This window comes from Lonchura striata, chromosome 13 (genome assembly GCF_046129695.1).
Source record: "Lonchura striata isolate bLonStr1 chromosome 13, bLonStr1.mat, whole genome shotgun sequence".
NCBI classification, from domain to species: domain Eukaryota; kingdom Metazoa; phylum Chordata; class Aves; order Passeriformes; family Estrildidae; genus Lonchura; species Lonchura striata.
The window spans coordinates 22,748,995-22,769,898 of record NC_134615.1 but is presented as its reverse complement, the minus strand read 5'-3'; the positions used below and the strand labels follow the sequence as shown (position 1 = coordinate 22,769,898).

Sequence of the window (20,904 nt, the reverse complement as noted above, 5' to 3'; positions counted from 1 at the left end):
CCCTTAGGAAGAGGAACTGAGGGAATTGAGTGGGACTTGGTGGTGAGGGATTCAGCCTGGGGAGGACAAGGACGTGTTTGTCCCACTTCACTCATATTTAGGAGCAATGGAAAGCAGGAGGAGGCTGAGCTATGACAGCAGCTGTGAGCTCATCTTAAATTATGGCTTTAATTCCAGAGAACCTCCACCCTTCTTGCCTTCACTGGGTCAGTGAAGTTCAACATCTTGGACCTTAATCCCCATTCCTGGAAGTGTCCAAGGCCAGGTTGGAAGGGGCTTGGAGCACCCTGGGATAGTGGAAGGTGTCCCTGACCAAGGAGGGGCAGGAACGAGATGGAATTTGAGGTCCCTTTCAACCCAAACCATTCTGTGATGTCTGACCTCCCCCAATTCACTGGAGATCTCCAAACAGCTTGGTCATTCCTGAATTTAGACTTCTGTCAACCCCCAGTTCCTAGGGACTGCATTGTCCATGCAATTCTTTCCATTAAAAGTATTAAAGGACAGTTTGTTTTCCCAGGAATTACATCTCTCCTACCCTTTGTGCTTATTGCAGTGGGACAAATTAAACCTTGGGCTCTTCAGCCCACACAAGTGTCTGTGTTTTTGAGTACAGTATCAGCTTATTTTGTATTTCTTACTGAGTAGCACAGACAACACAAGCTTTAAAAACTGTAGATCTCAGCATACATCTTATCTGCAGGGCAAAATAAAGGAACTTCAAGAATATATCACCTGCTTTCGTTCCGAAAGCCATCTAATTAAATTTTACTTGATGCTACAATTTTGTCACAATCAAGCACACTGAAAGGTGATTTTTTTTTTAGGACTGGTGGAATTCTCTCTGTGCTTTGGCTTTTCACTTGGGTAGCTGCTGCTGTTTGAGCATACTTGGGTTGTGACTGCTGCAGGAATATTCATAAATTGTAGTGAAAGGCTGGTCCTGGAGCTCATTCCAGTGCTGGAATTTCTCTGAAAAGGGTGGGAACGTGAGGATTTGTTCTGTGTGTGTGCCTGGAGGTGGCTGTGCTGGGAGCTCCTGATAGGCTGCAGAGGGTATTTATCTCAAATTTATGTGGATTTCTTGGAAGCAACTCTTTATCCCCCTTCAGATCTAGACAGCAGCACCTCTTCTTTCCCTCCTCTCTAGAGTCCTGAGCTGCATGGAGTGGTCTGAGGGTGCTTTTCCAGGCTCCTGAGGGAAATTGCCACAAATCTGATGAGCTGCATTCACTGTCCATCCCTTGAGGGGCCAGGAAAGCTTTCCTCCTGTGCTGGGCATGGCTGTCCTGGCTCTCACTGGGAGGGGACAGGCAGAGCTCCAGAGACAGGGATTTCTGCACTCTTTCTGTATAGATGGCATGTTTTCTTCCCCCAACTCCAGCAGAAAGAACCCATGGATATTTATGGAGGATACCTGGGGTTTGTAATGCTGCTGCTTATGCTTCTTCCCCCATTCCCCAGTCTCTATTTTCTCAGCTTCTGGAATTGCAGTGGAATTTTAAGCGTTTTTCCCCATTTCAGCAGGTGAAAGCTCTGGCTGTGCTCTGTCAGGCTGTGCCTATGGAGTGCATTGGAAAACACTTCCAAATTTCCCCTCCCTCCAAATTTGCTGTACTTGTTCCTCCTTGATTCTGTACGGGAGGTAATGGAGCTTGTCTGAGCGCGGGAGCTCCGTGGGTCTCGGGTGCTCCCCTGGGTCTCCTTCCACTGGAGCCCTCAGAGAGATGCCTTATTGAAATTCTGTCTCTTCCTGGAATTATTTTGAGGGAAGCAGATGAGTGCTGTGGAAAAAGGTTCTCTTATTCCCCAGAGATTTTTTTTTTTTTTCCATTCAAAAGTTGGTCTAAGCCAGAATCGAAATCTCTGATCTACTCTTATGCTGCTTGGTTCTGGATCACTGTAAAATCTGAACTGATGCAAGTCTTACTTAGGGACCAAATACAACTTCTTCCCTCAAAGAAACACTAATGGTGAGGCACACATTTGTGGGGACGTTGGCCTCTGGATTTCCTGGGATGAGACAGCAGCAGTGGCTTCTTTCCTGCTCCCTGTACAATGAAGATTTAAGCAGAAACTTTCTGCATTACTGATCAAATTTAGAACATTCAGGTGTATGAAGCCATTGAATCTCAAACACATTTTTCATGGGGACCCTTGTAGGGGACTCTGCATCTGCACAGAACTGGTTTATTCCTTCAAGGAAGCCACTTCCCACCTCGCTGCTGGGACCACTTGGTGTTGCTGCCACATCCCAGCTGCTCTGGTGTGAAGAGTCTATAGCTAATGTCAGTATTTTTTAGGTCACAGCTTGGGATTGTAAAGCATTTTCCATCTTGAAATACTAATTTCTGCGAAGTTACAAGATACCCTTTTATTAAGGAGGTTTGAATTATGTAATTCCTATTTTTTTGATGGAATGCTGGCAGAAGTTTCATGCTGTGCTCTGAATGTGAAATCCTGATCTGTGTGTGGGTGCAACAAGAATCACTGATTCAGGGAGGTGCCGACAGACCCTGTGGTCAGTGTTAAGACCATGATTTGGTAGGAAAATGTAGAAATTTAAACATTCTTGTATTTATTTTGGTGGAACCCTCCTCTTGCCCAAAGTTGCTTCGTGTTAACAGAAAATAAAGTATCCTAAGTCCTGCAAGACTGAACCTGTTTTAAACCAGAATCTGGCCACTTTGAGCCCTTGGTTATTTGGTGTTTGTATGACCATTTAAAGGCCAGTGTGTGCCGGGACCACGAGCTCAGCAGGGTTGGAGCACTGTCCATGGTCAGCCCTGCAGGTTCCCAGGAGGGACAAGGACAGCGATGGTACTTTGTGAAGTGATACACTTTCATCAGCTGAAGCAAAATGAGATGCCTAGATGTGTTTATTAATTATAATGTGGCTTTTGGAAGTGGAGTTGGGTTTAAATGGAAATGTTGGAATCCGTGCAGCAGGAACGTTGTGCGAGTGACCTGACCACGTAGAGCCAGTGAGGCTGTGCTGGGCATCTCCCACTGGAGGATTTGCTGCATTCCTGAGTGATTTGATAACAATTTCATTAAAAACGGTGCCATGTTCCTTGTGAAAATTACTTGGCTCACGTGTGGTCGCTGTTTCAGCGTTATGATACTTTATGTATGTTTATATGTGAGCCAAGGAATGAATAAATCTGCTGTACATGGGCCAGCAAGCAGCTGTAAATAGACCTTGAAAATGGTGCATCAGTGTCCTGGGACTGATTTCTGTAGACCCTTTGGTAATTTCTGTTCACAGTTGATCACAGTTATTGCCTAGAGGAGCTGTGGCTGCCCCATCCCTGGAAGTGGCCAAGGCCAGGCTGGAGCAGCCTGGGCCAGTGGAAGGTGTCCCTGCCCATGAGAGGGGATGGAATGGGATGAACTTTGGGGTCCTTCCAACTCAAATTCCATCATTCCCTGACAGTCTCTACTGTCAGCCAGCAGCACTGCTGCATTTCCAGACAATGTAGTTGGAAGTTCAGCTGTTTCCCCCCCAGTTTGTCTTTTTGCTGTTGAAATGCTAATTAGTGATGTGACTGTTACTATGGAGAAGAGGATAAAAGGAGTAAGGGAATCCTGCTGGAAAAGGTGCTGTGCAAGCACTGCCATCGTGCTCCATAGGGCTGCAGTTCCCATCAGGGGATCCCTCAGTGTCCCAGGGCTCCTTGACCTTGGAAAAATCCACGAGGTAGCCATGTGTCTGTATCTCCTTTACTCTTCTCAAAGGAAAATACCAGAAAACTTCAATTTTTCTCATCTGGAGAAGTTTACCTGCTGTAGGATTCCTTTCTTTGAGTCAGGACCTTGGGCTTTCACATCTTCCTGTGACTTTTGGGGTTTATTTTGGCCTGTTCCTTTTCACTGAGGTTCCCAAGACTTCTCCCAGCGCAGCTGGAAGCAGCTCTGCCCTGGATGCAGCTGCATTGCTCATCTGGACATCTTCCCTTTGGCTTTTCATTGGGGAGTGAAAGTTTCCCAAAACAAACAAGGCTCTCCCAGGGTTCCCATCTCCTCCTCTGTGTATCAGTCCCAGCTGGCCTCAGAGTCTCTCCTGGATGGTTCCTGGGAGGAACCATCCCTTGGAAAGCAGCTGTTCAAATCCAGCTACATCACACAAGTTGTTTGTAAGGTGACGAGCGGCGGTAAAGCATAAAATTGTCACGAGCTCTGCAAGGCAAGAAATTTATTTTTTTTACACTGTAACTGGAGCAGGGGTTGGTCACTGTGTCCCTCGGTGTGTCTGCAGTGCTCAGGGATTGGATGGAATATGAGGTTTTGGGGAGCTGGCAGTTCACCCTTTCACATGTTTAAGCAGACCAGAATAACATCACTGGGACTGGGGAAGGCCCAGTGCTCCCAGTGCCTTAGGGTGCTCATCTCCATACCTATGGGTCCCTCACCATCCCACCGAGCTCCTCCAGCTTGGGAACTGGTGAGGAGTGCAGGTTTTGGGCTTGGAGTCTGCCAGGCCTTTCATGTGTGCCAGTTAATGAATGTAATTCCCCTTTGCCTTGGGTGCTGAGAGCTCCTGCTGGTTCCTGCCCCGCGTCAGAAATTTCACTTTGGGTATTTGTAGCTGGAAAAAACATCCTTGAAAAGTACAGCAAGAGTTGGTCAAAAAAAAAAAAAAAAATCAAGTTAGAGCTTTGTAATAGACCCACTGCTGTTCAGAGCAAAGTGTGCTTGAAAAGAGAATGCTTGTGCCATGGGTAATTCCATGGGGGATGTTTGGGAAGGTGAATTCCAGGCACAGGAGCTCCTTCTGGCCCTGCCTGTCTCTGGGTTCAGAGCTGCTCAGGGTTTAGGGGAGTGACACACCCTCACTTGTGAAAAAAAATGCCTTTAAGCCCACCCAGATGGTTCCAGGAACCTTGAAGCAGGTGATTTAAAAAAAAAATATTATCAGAAAGTTATAGAAGAAGGTGGATGCTTCCACTCTTTCCTTTATTCCTCTGTTTGTGCAGAGTTGTTATCAGGAAGTTTATTTGTGGATTAGGCAAGGCTTTGTACTTGGTAACCTTCATGTACTCAAATCCTGTGTCCGTGTTGTGAATAAAATTCACTTGTTTTAATTTTATAATGAACAAATTCCTGTGTTTTTCAGATTGCACAGCGTTTTTGGGACACACCTCTGTTGGATTTTAATATATGTCCTGTGAAGAAAAGCTTTCAGCTATGGAATCGGTAAATATTGACTTTGCTTCTGTCCAAAATTTCTGGTTTATTCCCTCACAAGTGCTTGTGTCTCTGTTGGACTGTTTGGTTTTGCCTTTGTAAAATGTTTTTCTTTATTTTCTGAAATTTGAAAGCAAAAAATTGCATGTTCTATGGAATATATAAAAGGTACTAACCAAGAATATTTTGGGAGTTGTCTGTAGTCCTGAGATGTCTTGTTAATTTTAGATAATTTTGAATATAGCAAGTTTTTCTCTGACCTCAGTGAAATAAAAGTGAACTTTCCTGCGTGGGCAGTTCCAGCACAGGTTTGCCCAGCAGACTGTGCAGCTTGTTGGTCCTGCTGACTGCTGAGTATTAAATAATACCTCTTTCATTCTCTTTGCTTTCAAAATATCTTGAAAACACCCCAAAGTCTCTAAGTTTCCTCGTGTTATGTCTCCTTGTGATTAGCCTAATTGAAACAGATGGCACCTACATTTCATTTTGGGCAGAGAAACCTCCCAATCTGCTGAGAATACAGTTGGATGCAATGTTAGGATTCAACTTTTTGGGAGCATTAACAGATGCAGAAATAACAGGCTGTGGTAGAGTGGAATTTAGGGAGAAAAATGAGATTTTTGCCTCTGTGTTGTGTGAGTGGGTGGGTGAGGCTGGTGCTGTCCTGGAGATCCTGGTGGTGTGGCTGGGGCTGGAGGCAGGGGTTGTTCTCCCTGGGTGTTTTTGGTGTGGTGGGAGCTCAGCAGAGGCAGGGGTTGTTCTCCCTGGGTGTTTTTGCTGTGCTGGTGGTTTGGTGTGGTGGGAGCTCAGCAGAGGCTGGGGTTGTTCTGGCTGGGTGTTTTTGGTGTGGTGGGAGATGAGCAGAGGCAGGGGTTGTTCTCCCTGGGTGTTTTTGGTGTGGTGGGAGCTCAGCAGAGGCAGGGGTTGTTCTCCCTGGGTGTTTTTGCTGTGCTGGTGGTTTGGTGTGGTGGGAGCTCAGCAGAGGCTGGGTGGGCTCAGCCTGTCAAGAGGAGCTGTGTGGAGCTCAGTGTCACCCCCAGCATGGCCAGAAATCCTATGGAGAAGGCTCCCAGTGGATAACACAGAGTGTGGCTCCTGCCTTGGGGCTCTGGGTCCTTGGCTGACCCCTGGGTTCAGTGGGATTATTTGTGGTGAGGCTGTCAGCAAGAGAAAGGCTGCTGCTGGAGAGCTGCTCAGTGCACTGCAGCCCTGCCTTGGCAGGCTGATAGGTGTCTTTTGTCCTGCATTTTGAGGAAAAAATTAAAAATCGTTGTGTTTAGTGTGGCCATGTTAATTTTGAAGTATTCAGATGCAGACAAGATGTTATTTTGGCTTCCCCTGGTGAATATTAATAGCAGGAGAAGCCTTTCACAGTAAGACAAAGCAGAGCAGGCATTGGTGACTCGTGGTGTCCTTAGGTAATTAAAGTGTATCAGGTGTGAGCCCTTTTCCTGGCTTGTGTGGGAGCTCTGTCCTCCTTCCTGGGAGCTCTGCAGGGCCCTGAAAAACCCAGCTCAGCCCTGACATCAATTCTAAATCAGGCTGGTTGCTGTTTGTTGCCTATTTCATAGCTGGGCACAAAGATTTTTCCTTCCGAGTTTTGGAGTAAGTGACGTTTAGCTTTTTGAATGCAAACTGCTCTTTTCAAACAAGGATAACAAAAACTTACCCAAAATTCGGGTGTGTTTGCAGAGCCCTGTTTGGAAGGGTTTGCTTGAAGCAAGCCAGGTCATCAGAGTCATGGAGTGGTTTGGGTTGGGAAGGACCTTAAAGCTCCTCTTGTTCCAACTCCCACTGTGGGCAGGGGCACCTTCCACTATCAGGTTGCTCCAAGCCCTGGACTTCCAGGGCTGGGGTTCTCTGGGCAGTGGTGTTTGCTGCTGTTTTTGCTGTTGGCAGCAGGAGTGGCTGCACCACTCTGGGTTCTCCTGGCCCTTGGTGACCCCACTGCACCCCAGCACCGTCGTGGCTGACCGGTGCCACCGTGTTCTTGACACCTTCCTGGGGAAGCAGAGGGGTCAAGGCTTTCTCCAGGCAGCAGCTTTGCTGGTGGCTTTGGCAGTGGTGTTTCAGGGAGTTGCTGATGAATATGCAGGTGTGGGATTAAAGGGATGAATGAGGAGCAGAATTGCTTTCCGAGCTGCAGCCGCGCGTTCTGACCTCCCGAGAAGGGCACGATTGTAAAGCCGAGGCCTGGAGTGGAAAAGCAATTACAATACACGCTGCCAGGATTGAATTGTCCTCGGAAAGTCAGATGCTGCAATAATGGGAGCGTTGTTTAGGTGGAACGTGACTTCACTTAACTGCTCGGTGTTTTTCTGTTAACGCTCTGAAACTTGTTCTCAGGTCTTACTGCTCTGGGGGAAATCGAGCTCAGTGTTCCACCAGGAAGATATTTCTCTGCAGGAAGTGTTCCTCTGAGCTTGCTGCCTTTTTCCCCCCTGGGTTTCAATTCTTTTGCCCTCCAGGAAGAAAACCCTATGGCAGTGCAGTGCACATTGAGTCTTTAGGTCATTGTGGAGCCAGGGGGAGCTTCCATGGGGTCCTGGGGTGTGGAAATGTTGGCTTTTGTGTTGAGAAGCTGGTGTGTTATGAAGCAGGGCCTGGGGAGGGGAAGCCATGTACAAGGAGGATTAATAGTCTGAGAAAGCTGGGGTTGTTCAGCCTGTGGGAGAGGAGACACTGGAGAGGCCTCCAGAGGTTCTTCCAATGCCTTGAGGGGCTCCAGGAGGGCTGGTTGGAGGGACAGGACAAGGGGCAGTGGCTTCCCACTGCCAGAGGGCAGGGCTGGATGGGATATTGGGAAGGAATCCTTCTCTGTGAGGGTGCTGAGGCCCTGGCACAGGTGCCCAGAGCAGCTGTGGCTGCCCCTGGATCCCTGGCAGTGTCCAAGGCCAGGCTGGACAGGGCTTGGAGCAGCCTGGCATGGTGGGAGGTGTCCCTGCCCATGGCTGGGAGTGTGAATGAGATGAGCTTTGAGGTCCCTCCCAACCCAAACAATTCCATGGTTCAATGCAGCATTAAAGCAGAGTTGTGTGGCCTGTGGGTTTGCTGACTTCTGCTGGAGCCGTTTTTCTTGGAAAAGCAGAGATTTTGGAGGCTCCATGAAGCAGCTGGGTGGCTGTGCAGGTTTGCCCTGAACATTTCAGCAGAAGCAGTTTGGGTTTGTTCTGCTGTGTGGCCCGGCCTGGGAAGGGGAGGTTGGGCTGCTGGGGAACACCCCAGCTCCTGCTCTGTCCTCCCTGCGTGTGAGGTGGGTCTGCACGGTCCTCAGGAGCAGTAAATGTTTGTGTGGCCATGCTCTGAAGGGACACAGTCTAAATTTAACTTTTAAACCCATATCTTCACTGCCAGCAGAGGTTAAGCAGAGGTGGCTTAACTGTGAGCCTGGAGTTCTTTGTGGGTCAAACAAGCCTTGAATTTCTGGACACAAAACCCTGCTGAGACCTACAGGAAAGAGCTTTAAATCCTTTCCCCCGTCCCCATGAAAAAGCTGCTTTTTCAACTGTAATCTCAGCACAAGCATTTGCTTTGAGTGGTTGAATTGCTGCTTTTACAGTTCTCTGTATTTTCCTAGAATTTGTTAAATTGCCAACGTTATTCACATGGCACTTTTGGCAGGTGCCACCTACATGCCCTCAATTTGAAGGTACCTTTCAGGAGCAATGTAGGTAGGGAGGCTCCTCTCTTGCATGTCAGATGTTGGAGAGTGCAGCACTTCCATTAATTCACTTTCCCTGACCTTTCCACTGCTAATAAGCCAAGCTGGAGCACAATGCAGCACCTTAATGAACAGACCTGAGCTGAGCAGGGGCTGCTTTGAAAAAGGTCTTGCTTGACTTGTTCCTTGGGTGTAATTTTGGTCCATTTATTCACCATGGCACAGATGAGAGTTCTTGGTGAGAGCAACCCACAACCAAATACGGCCCTTTTTCTCCTTCCTGTAGTGTTTAGAACTAGTGAAAACCTGTCAATAACTGCTTGAAAAGAAGCAAAATGGTTGGTTGGGTTTTTTCTTTGAATCTGCTTGGTTTTGAATAATTTTATTCTCTGGGGGGCTATAGTATGATCGGAAAAATCTCATTTTTAGAAGAAATATACTTTTGAGTTAGGATTTTGTAGATTTATATCAGCTAATGTAACGTACACTGAAAAATGCATACTTCTGGGTTATGAATTTGTAGATTAAGATCAACTGACATGTAATGTACACCTAAAAAACCATGTTTGCATTTAGGAACACGTTCATTAAAACACACAGTGCACGGGATCATCATTTCCAGAAACTGCCAGCCTGTTATTTCACAGAGAAGTGTCCTGAGCCACCCAGCCTGGGTGACACAGAGAGGCTGGGTTTTTGGGGAAGGGATCCCTGGGTTTCTGGACCAGTTCCTGCTTCCATTGTTGTGCAGTGGTGTTCCTGGGTGTGACCTCTTGGGAAAGTAAAAGTGCTGGGGGGCAGGCTGTGGGGTGGTGAGGAGGGTTTTATTTATTTTTGGGTGTTCCACAGAGCACCCAAGCCTGCTCTTGAAAGTTGTGGCCTCCGCCCTGGGGAAGTGACACTGGCTGGGGAGTGAAGTGGCAGCGTGACACATGCTATGGCTGCAATCCCTTGTTTTCCAGAGGTATCCATCGTGGGGTGATTAAGTGCAGATGATGCTCTTGGCAGCAGGAGCTGTGCAAGATGTTCCCACCTCCAGAGCTCGCGGGCCAAAGGCCCACAGGGAGGACCAGGCTCTCTTCTGTACTGGAATAAAGCTTGGGATGTTCTTGTTCCCTCCCCTTTTGTGTAGGTAGTGGTGATCCTGAGGTTTTGACGTCCAAACCTTGAGTTGTTTTGGATTTAGTTATTTTAAGTTCTTTTTAAATGAGGGGGAGTGGTTTTGTGTTTAGGGAATTCATGCCTGCCACGGGGATGGCTGAGGGAGATGCATCAGTGGCTTGGGCATCTTTAGTGGGGCTGCAGGTGGGACAGTCATTGTCCAAGGAGCAGGTCAGCTGCTGGGCACCCTGTGAGGTGGGAATGAGGTGGGAATTGTGGCTCAGAGGGGTTCTGTAGGAGACCCTAAGTGTGAATTTATGGAAACCTTGTATGGAAGGTGATTTAACTGAGCCACCCAAGTGTCTGACACAGTCAAATGCAGCTTGGACCTGGAACAGGACATGGAAAAGTGGGAAATGGTTATTTCAAGCAAAGGCAAAATGATGGATCCGCCTCACTGATAGCCTTTGGAAGGGGACTTCTGACAAAACCAGGAAACAATTCTGAAAAATAAGTCTAAAATGTTGGATTGCCCCATCCCTGGAAGTGTTTGAAGTGAGACTGGATGGAGCCTGCAGCAACCTGGTCTTGTGGAAGGTGTCCCTGCCCATGGCAGGGGTGGGGTGGGACAAGCTCTAAGGTCCTTTCCAACCCAAACCATTCTGCAGTTCCATGCTGAGTGTGGAGGTGGGCAGCAGGCCTTAGCAATGTTTCCTTGGCTAAATTCTTGGCAGAGCTTTGATTTTGGAACAACGGGAAGACAAGGGCTGAGCTTTGCTGGCTCAGCCTGATTCCTTCTTGGCTTAACCAGATGCTTGAGGACTCACTCGGGTGTTCCAGCAGGGTTTTTTCGATGCTGGGTGCTATCCCTGTTTTATGGTAGCTTGCTGGACTTCTCCAGAAATCCAAAGCTGAATTGTGTTTAGCAAGTTACTGCTTTAAGGAGTGTTTTGATCTTGGGTTGTGACTGGACAGGCTGATTGTTTCCAGTTGCTGGGGACATGCAGGAACTGGGAGAGGAGAGGTTTTGGGTGTTTTGCAGGAACTTGAGGACATGAAGGGAGTGGAGTGTGCCCACCATGGCAGAGGCTCCCGGGGGCTGGAATTCCCAGAACTGCTCCCCGTGCCTGGGTGTTTTGGGAAGCTGACACGCCTGGCTTTGGCCTCAGAAGTGGCTTTGGGTTGGTGGACAAACACTGAGAGCTCTGCTTTCCCTCAGAGCTGTTTCATCCCTGGCCTGCCTTCCCCTTCCCACGGCCCTGGCTCGTTGCAGAGCGGGCAGATGGCTGCAGGAGCTGCCTCGGGTGTTTGGGGAAGGCACAGCCCTTGGGTGAGCAGAGCAGCAGAGAGGAAAGTGCAGTTCTGGAGCTGTGGGACTGGCTGAGCTTCCCCCGGAGCAGCGTCTCAGCTGCGACGTTTTTAACTCTTGAATTTGGAACAGACTTAGCAGCTCACCTTTGGGGGTGGGAGCTTGGGAGGTTGTCAATACTATTGCCTGGAACCATCTGTTCCTACCACTAAGTAGCTGCAAAAATCAGTAATTCATTCCTTTTTCTTTTTTTTTTTTTTTTTTTTTTTTTTTTTTTTTTTTTTTGTGGAGCTTGGGTGTAAATCTTCTCTCTTGTTATTTTTATGGGCTCCTTCATTATGGAAGACAAGCATCTCCACGGTGCTGGAACTGACTTTAATCTTTCATCTAAATTTATTTGAAATTTAAACCCCTGTTGTTATCGATATTAGAGGTTACTTTGGAGCACAACAGCTATTTCTGGGGAGCTGGGTGCATGGGGCTCCCTTATCAGCCAGGAATGTGCTTGTCACCTTTCTGGATGAACCTCTCTCAGAGGAGCAGGGACAGCAGCCATGTGTGCGGGTTATTTTGGGAAATGGCCACTGTAAATGGACGCTGTGTTAAAATTGGTCATGGAGTCCTATTTTTCATTTGTTTTTTGCCCCAGTGGGCTGGCCCTGGTGGTGGTTGTGGTTCTCGTGGGGCACCAGAAGCAGCCCTGATTGTAGGACAGGCACGGAGCACTGCAGAATACCCTGTGTTATCCCAGGCTGAGACTTCACTCCTAGGCTTCAACTGCCAAATGAAGATGAACTGATACCACACAGCCGTGTTAGTGTTTGGCACAGGAGGTCCCAGGGACTGGTGGTGTTTTCATTGCAGGTGGTGACACCAGAGGAACCTGGTCTTGGTGTCCCTGCCCACGGCACGGGGTGGAGATGAGCTTTAAGGTCCCTCCCAATCCACAGCACTCCATAATTCCATGGCTTTCCTGCCTGAGGCCTGGTGTTTGTTGGAGATTTTACACTCTTCCTTACTGTGTCACCGGAGCCGAGTTTTTCAGGTGTTTATTTTGGTGGTTATCTAAACTCCAGAGCCAGTGCTGAGGTTCTGTCGAGCTGATGTCCAGCTCTCCCAGCGTTACACCAGTGGCAGAAGTTGGTTTTTGTCTGATCTGAAAGGTTGGATTTTGATGGAGTTTGTGCGTCTGGACTCATCCTAGCATGCAGTAATGTGAAAATACAGCCATCAATTCCTTTTGTACCCTTAGAAAATGTTGATGCTTTCAGGCTTTGAGGATTTGAGGAAAAGTTGTAGTTCAAAAATTGTTGTGTGCCTTGCAGGGAGGCCCACACTCCACGGGGCAGAGCCAGGAGGTTTTCAGAGCATATTCCCTGTGAGTGTCCTTGGTTTCCTTGCCGAACATTTAACCTTAATTCTGAATTTCCTGGAGGTCTTGACACCCGGTTTGTTTCCCAGTTTGCTGAAAGATGGGAGGGCAGCTGGAGAACTGGATGCATTCATGTGCATGTGGCACCTCCAGCTTGGAGGTGACAAATACTTGAAGGGATTGGAAAAATGAGAGGAGCTGGTCTACTTGATGGATGTGAGTCTGTATGATGGGAACAGTTCTCTGATTTTGAGAATTTTTATCCTTTTTTAATAATTTTTCAGCTGTCAAACGGTAGAAAGATTCAAAGGTCAGTGCTGAATAGCTCTGGTTATTCTCTGCTGGTCCTAAACTTATTGCTGGTGTCATATGAAAAATATACTTTCTTTCTCTGTTGCACAGTCAGAAGAAAATAATTTTGTTGTCTTCAGTAGTTTTTACCTCATTCTTGTAGTCTTGCCAATATCCTGTAGTTGTTTTTTGCAGGAAGCCTTTCAGTGTTCTCTTAATTGGAATTAACTTTTGTAAGAGAAATGCACGTTCGGGTTGAAGATAATGTAGGAAATAAACATTCCGGGAAATTTATTTTAAGTTAGTGGAAAGACATTCATTGGAGAGCTTTGCTTTGGGACTGTAACTTTGGAGAGGTTTAGGGTAATAACAGAGGAATAACCAACCCTGTCTGTGGGTTCCTGTGGAAGGGCAGCTCTGATCTCTGCTCTGGTCACCAGGGGTGTCCTGGGCAGGGCCAGGAGCTGGGCTGGATGATCCTTGTGGGTCCCTTCCCACTCAGGATATTCCATGATTCTCCGATTATTTTGAGTAACCTTAGAGACTGGTAGAGAATCTATTTGTTATTGTCTGGTAAATTATGTTCATTAACATAATTATAGAGTTTTAATGCTACATGGAAGTTATATGGAGTCAAAATCAAATAGCAACAGGTAGTAAATAATTGGACAAAATAAAAACATGGAAACAAATAATGAAGAAAAATAATCATGTATTCTTTTCCTATCGCCAGTTGGGGCTGCAGCTGGATGTAGCAGCTGCCCAGTCCTGAATCCTTTCTTCCTCTCATCTTTATGCTGCTTTTACAAGAGTCTGAAGGAAATCTCTGTCTAAACCAACTGGTAGCTGCTCCTCTGGGCTTTGCCTTTGGCAAGGTGTCACACAGCTGAATTCTCCTTCTTTTGCTAAATTCTCCTCTCTTTCTCCTTGCAGTGTTTGGTTATTTAGTGCTATAAGGGGAACTTGAATATATGAATTTAGCCAAACCCTTGAGTATATGAAGTAGAGAAACTTCCCTCATTCCCTTGACCTCAAGCTTGCTGAGGTAGGAAAGCATTTAAAACACCCACAGCTCTATGTGCACATGCAGATGTATTTTTAAGTGTCCCCTACTTGAAGGTCATCCACAATTCCAGTTAAGTGCAGTTTGGATTTCCTGTAGCTGGAGACTGTCCTTGGGGCTGATTCCTGGTCTGCAGGGAGTGTGGGACCCCAGGGGAGGTTTTCATCGCCGTGGTGCTCTGGATCTGCCCGAGTGCAGCAGGTCCAGAGGGGGACACGGAGCTGCTCCAGGGCTGGAGCCAGGCTGGGAGAGCTGGGGGGGCTCACCTGGAGAGGAGAAGGATCCAGGGAGAGCTGGGGGTGCTCACCTGGAGAGGAGAAGGATCCAGGGAGAGCTCAGAGCCCTGCCAGGGCCTGAAGGGGCTCCAGGAGAGCTGGAGAGGGACTGGGGACAAGGATGGAGGGACAGGACCCAGGAATGGCTCCCACTGCCAGAGGGCAGGGATGGATGGGAGATTGGGAAGGAATTCCTGGCTGGGAAGGTGCTGAGGCCCTGGCACAGATGCCCAGAGCAGCTGTGGCTGCCCCTGGATCCCTGGCAATGTCCCAAGCCAGGCTGGATGGGGCTTGGAGCACCCTGGGACAGTGGAAGGTGTCCCCACCATGCCAGGGGAGGGGGTGGGATGGGAGCTTTGAGGTTCTCCCATCCCAAACCATTCCATGACTCCATGAGAGGAACGTGGGTGAACATCCCTCTGCCTGCAGGAGCCTTCAGAGCTGCTTCATCTCTTTTTTCCATCCTTGGGAAATGGCTCTGGGCTCAGAGCTGGGTCTGTGTGAGCCCAGGCCACAATGAGACAGAGGATTAATTAGACCTTCAGAAGGGATAGCTGCAGCAGTGAGCATAACAACAGCATGGAATTCCAGGGATGTGCTCTTGGCCCAGGCAGAGCTATTCCTCAGTGTCTCATTCCCAAGGCCCCTGGGCTCTGGAGCAAAAGGATGTACACAAAGAAGTTCAGCTTTGATGGTTTGCATGCTAAAAGCTGCCAGTGAAGTGATGAACTGTGGGTTTGATCACCTCTTGGTGCTGTCTTCTGGTGCTTCTGTTTGTAATTTGGATACCTCCAGGACACTGCCCCAGGCTGACACTGACCCCTTTGTAATGTTGAATTAAATAATTATATTAAAGTATTAAAATTACCCTCTAATATAGTGATCTTCTGTGCTGTTACCATACAAATTGTATGGTTTTGAGCAGGGACAGCTTATTTAGGAATCCTGTGCTGCCACTGATGCTTCTGCCCTGGAGGATGTGGTGGCTTTAAGGTCAGGTGTCACTTTAAAGCGAATATTTTTGTGAGGCTAAAAAAAAAACCTCCCTGTGCTGAGCTTCCTTTGCTCACAGAAATAGTTTCTGTATTAATATTTAATTTACAGTAGCTCTGAGGAATGAAGAAAGTCCTGGACTCTATTTTTTTTTCAAGTCCTTAATACATTTCTTTGGAACAGCTCTTGGATATAAACAAGGAGGACAGAGTGTCCTGGGCAGAGGAGTGAGACAGTTTGTGTTAAAACCATAAGTGTTTCATGGCTTTAACACTGGAATGTTCAGCATTAAGGATCCATCAGGTACCTTGGAGTAGCCCTAGTTCCCAGTTGCTCTTTTTCAATCTATTTTTTCCTCCTGGGATTCTTCATGGCTTTACCCCTTGATGCAGATTTAGATGTTTTTGTTCTGAAAACCTCCTGTTCCTGATGCTGCCAGCTCAGAGCTGTGCTCCAGCTCAGGAGAAAGTGGGTTCAGAATTCCAGACACGCTCCTGGCACGGCTTCAAATAAAAGGTGTTGAAAGAGGCTGGATTTTGCAGTTTTGCAAAGTTGGAATTTTTGTCCCTGTTAAAACCTTGGGGATCCCTGGGAAAGGAGCTTGATCCTGGCTTTTTTTCTGCTGGGTGAGGAAGAATTTATACAGTCATTACCCTGCTCTGACCCAGTTATGAAACCTTTGCCTGTAAAATTATTAATTTGGGGACTCCCAGCCAGTCCAGTGTGAGAATTCAAGCGGTGGGAGTTTTCCTGGAGAGCCACCTCCAGTTTAGCCATTAAAAGCTGGTGATAAATCCGACGAACTTAGTAAAATATATATTGCAATGTGCCATGAACTTTCTTCATTACTCTGGAATTAATCAATGACTTGGACTACTTTTTTCCCCCCTGCTCAGCCATACTTTCACAAGGTATAATTAAAATAAAAAAAGCTCCAGTTTTCCTTTTTGTTCAACTCTGCTGTTGTTGAACTATGTGTGGTTTGGACTTCAGCCCTCCAGAATGTTGGCAGAAGTTCTTGTCTGGAAAGAAATGGTAATCCTTTTGGGGTTGAAAAATGGGGAAGGAAAGATCGCTGTAGCAGGGATGATTGCAGGCAGAATAAGTAATTGTACACACACACACATATATATATATATAAAATATGCATTAACATTTTTTGTGATTTTATATAGATATTCATAATTTTGGTGTTTTTTATGTCAGACTTACTGATTTTTAGTTTATTGTAGCCATTCCTATTTTTAAACTTTCTATATGAAGCTTAATGGAGTAGCTAAAGTCACAGATGGAAATTACTGCAATTTCAGTATTGCATTTTAATTCAGCTGAGGTGATAAAAAAGTGACCTAAACCTCTTTCTTTTTAGGAATTGCTTCTCTATTACCTTGTAAGCAGCCAGCAGAAGGCTGTGCCTTATCCCTGTGGTGCTGCCTGTGTCCTGTGGAATTAGCTGTGTAGAGGAATTATCTTCTTTCAGCTGGAGAGTGATAGTTTGTCTTTTTCTTGGTCATGTCAGGAGCGAGGGGTGATTCTGGAGCTCAGGATAACTCCACAGATAACCTGACAAACCTCCCCGGACGGGCTTCCCCTCGCTCCCCAGCAGAAACCCTGGCAGCAGCTCTCCCAGCTCCTCCTGTCAGAAGAATCCAGCTCTTGTGGAAAGCTCTGTTCCAAGGCAGGCTGGAGTTGGAGTTCTCTCGCTCTAACAGCGTTAACTCCCGTGTTGTTTGTTTTTCTGCCGTCCTTCAGCTCCGTCTGGTGTCACTGCCCTGGCCGGGGGGACGCCTATGTCGCTGCGGACGTGTGGTGCTGGTGGCCAAACCAGATTCTGGTTGCCCCTGGAGCTCAGCCCCTCTGGGGGACCCAGCAGCCAAGCCCAGGGGCTTTCCCAGGGCTGTGAGTGAAGCTCAGCTCGGGTTTGCAGGAGAGGGGTCGGAGCTGGGGTTGTTTGTCCTGGTGCGGGGTGAGGATTTGCAGCCCATCAGGGAAGTTTTGGGGTTTGTGACGAGTGGTCCCAGCAGTGTCACACTGCTGCTTCCCAGTGGGCAGGCTCTGGACTTGGTTCAGTGTGGACACAACGCCCAGAACTGCAGCTTGGAGCTGTTGGAACGGTTCATGTGAGGAGCAGGAGGTGCAGATGTCACAGAGGGTTTGGGCTTCGCAGCCCCTTCGGTACCTTTGTGATTTTGGGTGCCAATGAACGAGGGAGCGTGGAAGCACTTGAACAAAGAATGTCTCTGGAAGTGGCCACTGGTCATTCTGGCACACACTTCCACCAAAGCTGCTATTGTTTTTCTCTTAGTTAAACAACAGTCAAGCTCATGCTGGGGCTTTTTTCTTTTCCCTTGCAGTATAATGTTGGCTTTTATGTGTCCCCCGGGCCCACACCCGGCCGTGTGGTGGGCCAGCACACAGATGCATTGTTCAGGGTCCCGCATTCCAGGGAGATCAAATGCTCCTGCACCACATCAGCTGCACATCTGCAACTGCTAAAGCCTCGGCAGCCCTGCCGGATCCAGGTGCCATTCAATTACAGGTTAAAGGCACAGAGAGCTGCTGCTTCTCAGGCCTTTCTGTTGAATTCTGCCGGCTTTGATTCACTACAGCTGGTGAAACAGTCAGGCTTGGTTCAGGCATGTGTGGAAGAGAGCTCATTTCATGCTTGGAATTGTAATTATGTTCTTTTCTTTCAAGCTGCCAGCGGTAAAAGATGTCTTCCAGTGTGTATTATCTAAATAAGCTGTAGTGTTTAAATGTTTTCTTATTTCATTTTAAGAATGTGGCAAAATAAATTGTGCTTACTCTTCTAGTTTTCGTTCTGGAGCAATTAATTCCCCGTAGCTGTGCCGTGATCTGTGCTCGCAGGCTGTGGGAAGCTGCTGTGTTACACTGCAGCTAAACAGCCCTGGGCAGCAGAGCTGTGTGTGTGGGCACTGTCCTGGCTCGCCCAGTTGGCACTGGTGTCACCTGCTGTGTCACCTCCCGTGCGTTCTGGTGGCAGGTGGTGTTTGCTGTTCCATCCCAGTCATCTCTTGGAGTGCTGGCTGCTGAGTTTTAGGGAATTCCAAGCAGGGTGGTACATCTGAGCAAGGGACAGAGAATGTAGATGCTGACAGGAGAAGGGGGAATGGTTTTATGCTGAAAGAGGATTGATTTAGGTGGGATATTGGGAAGAAATCCTTCCCTGTGAGGGTGGTGGGGCCAGAGAAGCTGTGGCTGCCCCTGGATCCCTGGCAGTGTCCAGAGAGTGACTGGATGTGACACTCGGTGCTCTGGGCTGGTGTCAAGGTGGGGATCGGCCTCAGACTGGACTCGATGGGCTTGGAGGTCTTTTCCAGCCCCAGTGATGTGTGAATTCTGTGTCCTCCCAGGAAACAGCTCTTCCCTGAACGTGCTGGGTGTTGGGGAGGGCTCCCTGCACATGCTGTGACCCAGGGCTCCTCAGAGCCAGGACTTTGCCTTCCTCGCAGAGATGTTTTTCATAAGCAGCTGTTGGAGCTTCTCTGAATTTTGGGTGTCTGGAGTCAGCACTTTGATCCGCCTTCCCTCCTCTCTGGAGTCTGTCTGCTCGGCTGTGGTCTCGAGGAGAGCCTGATAGCCATTTCAGTGTCTCTGTGATTGACTGGAAGTCACACGGGATAAATCTTTCATGATTGGAAACCACTTAAGCCACGAGGTAGCTGGTGATCACTGGGTATTAGTGGAGAGGTTCTACCAAACAATCAGGGAAAATTGAGTGGCAGAACATATAATTTATGACTTCATCCGAGCTCTGTGGGGGCAAGGCAGCGAGAATCGAAACACTGAAAGAATTATATTTGACAGATATTTTAAAGAATGACTCCAGTTAGTGTCATTTATTGCTGGAATGTGTGGACAGATCCACAGTCAAAGCCCTTGTAGGGGCAGTGCCAAAACCAGATATGAAAGAGTGTGCAAGAAAATGAGAACACGGGATGTGGCCAAGGGCTTGAATTTTCTGACAATGGGCAGAAAGAATGTTCTGAGGGCTTTTTTCAGACATTTTTCCTTAGATAATAAAGTTTACAGATCCTACTTGGTGTTTGCTGAAACTCCTGCCTGAAGGGGATTTGTTGGAGTTTGGAAGTTGAGCAATGAAGGTGTCATCAGTGTGCAGAGACCAGTTGGAGAAACTTCTGGAACATTCTGGACTTTATCTCTAGACTATTTTAATTTTTGCCTAGTAGTGATATATGGCATAGGAGAAATCCATTGCCCTGTGCTGGAATGTGCATTAAAAATACCTGGGCAGGAGTATTTCCAGGCAGTGGCAGGTAACAACCCTTGCTCTGAAGGAGGAAACATTCTAGAAAATATTCTTCCCTCAGATGTTTTGTAATGGTAATGCCTCTGGAAGTATTAATCTTTGCTGTCACAATTTGGCACTCACTCCAGTTCCCAGCAGGGGTTTCTCAGCTAATCCCTGTCTGGAAGATTTTCCCTTACCTTACATTAATTTCTGATCCCAACATCGTTTGAGGGTTTGTGTTCAGCTTAAATAAATACACTCCAGGCTGTCCTGTCGACTCAGGGTTGAACATCAGGGCAGTGGAAGTACCAGTGTTGCAGGAGCCCTCACGGGTGCCACTCACCTCTCCAGCCATCCCCAAAACCTCCACGCCCTGGACTGTGTCAGTGTTATTCCCCCTTGGCCCTGGAGGGATTATCTGAGACTTTTGGTTTCTGTGCAGAATCTTCTTGCCGTGAGTAGCTCGCTTGGAGAGGAGAGTGGCAGATGTTCTCACTTTAGCCCATGAGTGACAGCTCCTGAGCCAACATCTGCCATGCTGCTGGATCTGTCCCTGAATGCTGCCAGGCTCGAGGCTGCCTGGAACTCTCTGGAGCTGGCCGTGCCCGTGTCCCTCTCGTGCTCCTGGAGGCAGAGGCAGCTGTGGCTCCTGCTCCACCCTGGAGCACAGGAATGGCATCGGAAGGGCCAGCCCTGCTCCCCGTGCAGGCTCATCCTGCTCCTGTGGACACCTCAGTGTCAAACCCCATTTATCAGTGCCAGCACTGTCCCGGAACCTTTGGGTTGGGGAAATCTGTCGCCGTGGCACAAAGAATTGCTGTCAGTGAGTGCTGGAGAGGATTGTCCAAAGCAGTGTCCCAGTCCATGAAAATATCTGGGTTCTTCCTTTATCCTCAGACTTCATCCTTTTAAATAGTTGGGTTTCCCCTGCTGCTTTCCTTTTTGACCAGCATCCTGCTCTGTTCTGTGGCTACGAGGGTGTCAAGCTGCAGGCCTGGATTAGGGCTCTGTGTTCCACAAAGATCCCAGTGTGAACATGGTCATTCCAGGGAAATAGGTCTGCTGGTTTTCTTCGCAAGTTTTGTATCTAAAATTCTTGGGAGCTGAAGTCCCTACCAAGTCTGTGTGATAGACCTGAGGAGAGGGAAGAAACCCCTCAGCTAATAAAAACACTTTTGATTACCTTTTTTTGGCTTCAGGCTTGTTCAAAAACAGTTAAAAATGAAGTTTTTTGAAGAAGTCATCTTAATTTTAACTTTTAAGGCTTAGCCCACAAGTAGCCAGCTTTGCTTGATTTGTGCTTGATTTTTTTCCTCATCTCAATGGAAGGGAATCTCCTGATGATGCAACTCAAGGTGTTTGTGCTCCCCTCCAGGCTT

The 20,904-nt window shown here is 47.7% G+C and overlaps 1 protein-coding gene across 4 annotated transcripts in view; it reads left to right on the top strand.

Annotated features, from left to right (window-relative positions):
- Positions 1-20,904, top strand: part of ANKRD11 (ankyrin repeat domain containing 11) — a 135,987-nt gene that overhangs the window by 23,463 nt on the left and 91,620 nt on the right. For all 4 annotated transcript variants that reach the window (XM_077786396.1, XM_021526920.2, XM_021526921.3 and 1 more), the window contains exon 2: positions 5,117-5,196. The gene's annotated coding sequence lies outside the window, so the exon portion shown is untranslated. The remainder of the gene's footprint in view (positions 1-5,116; positions 5,197-20,904) is intronic.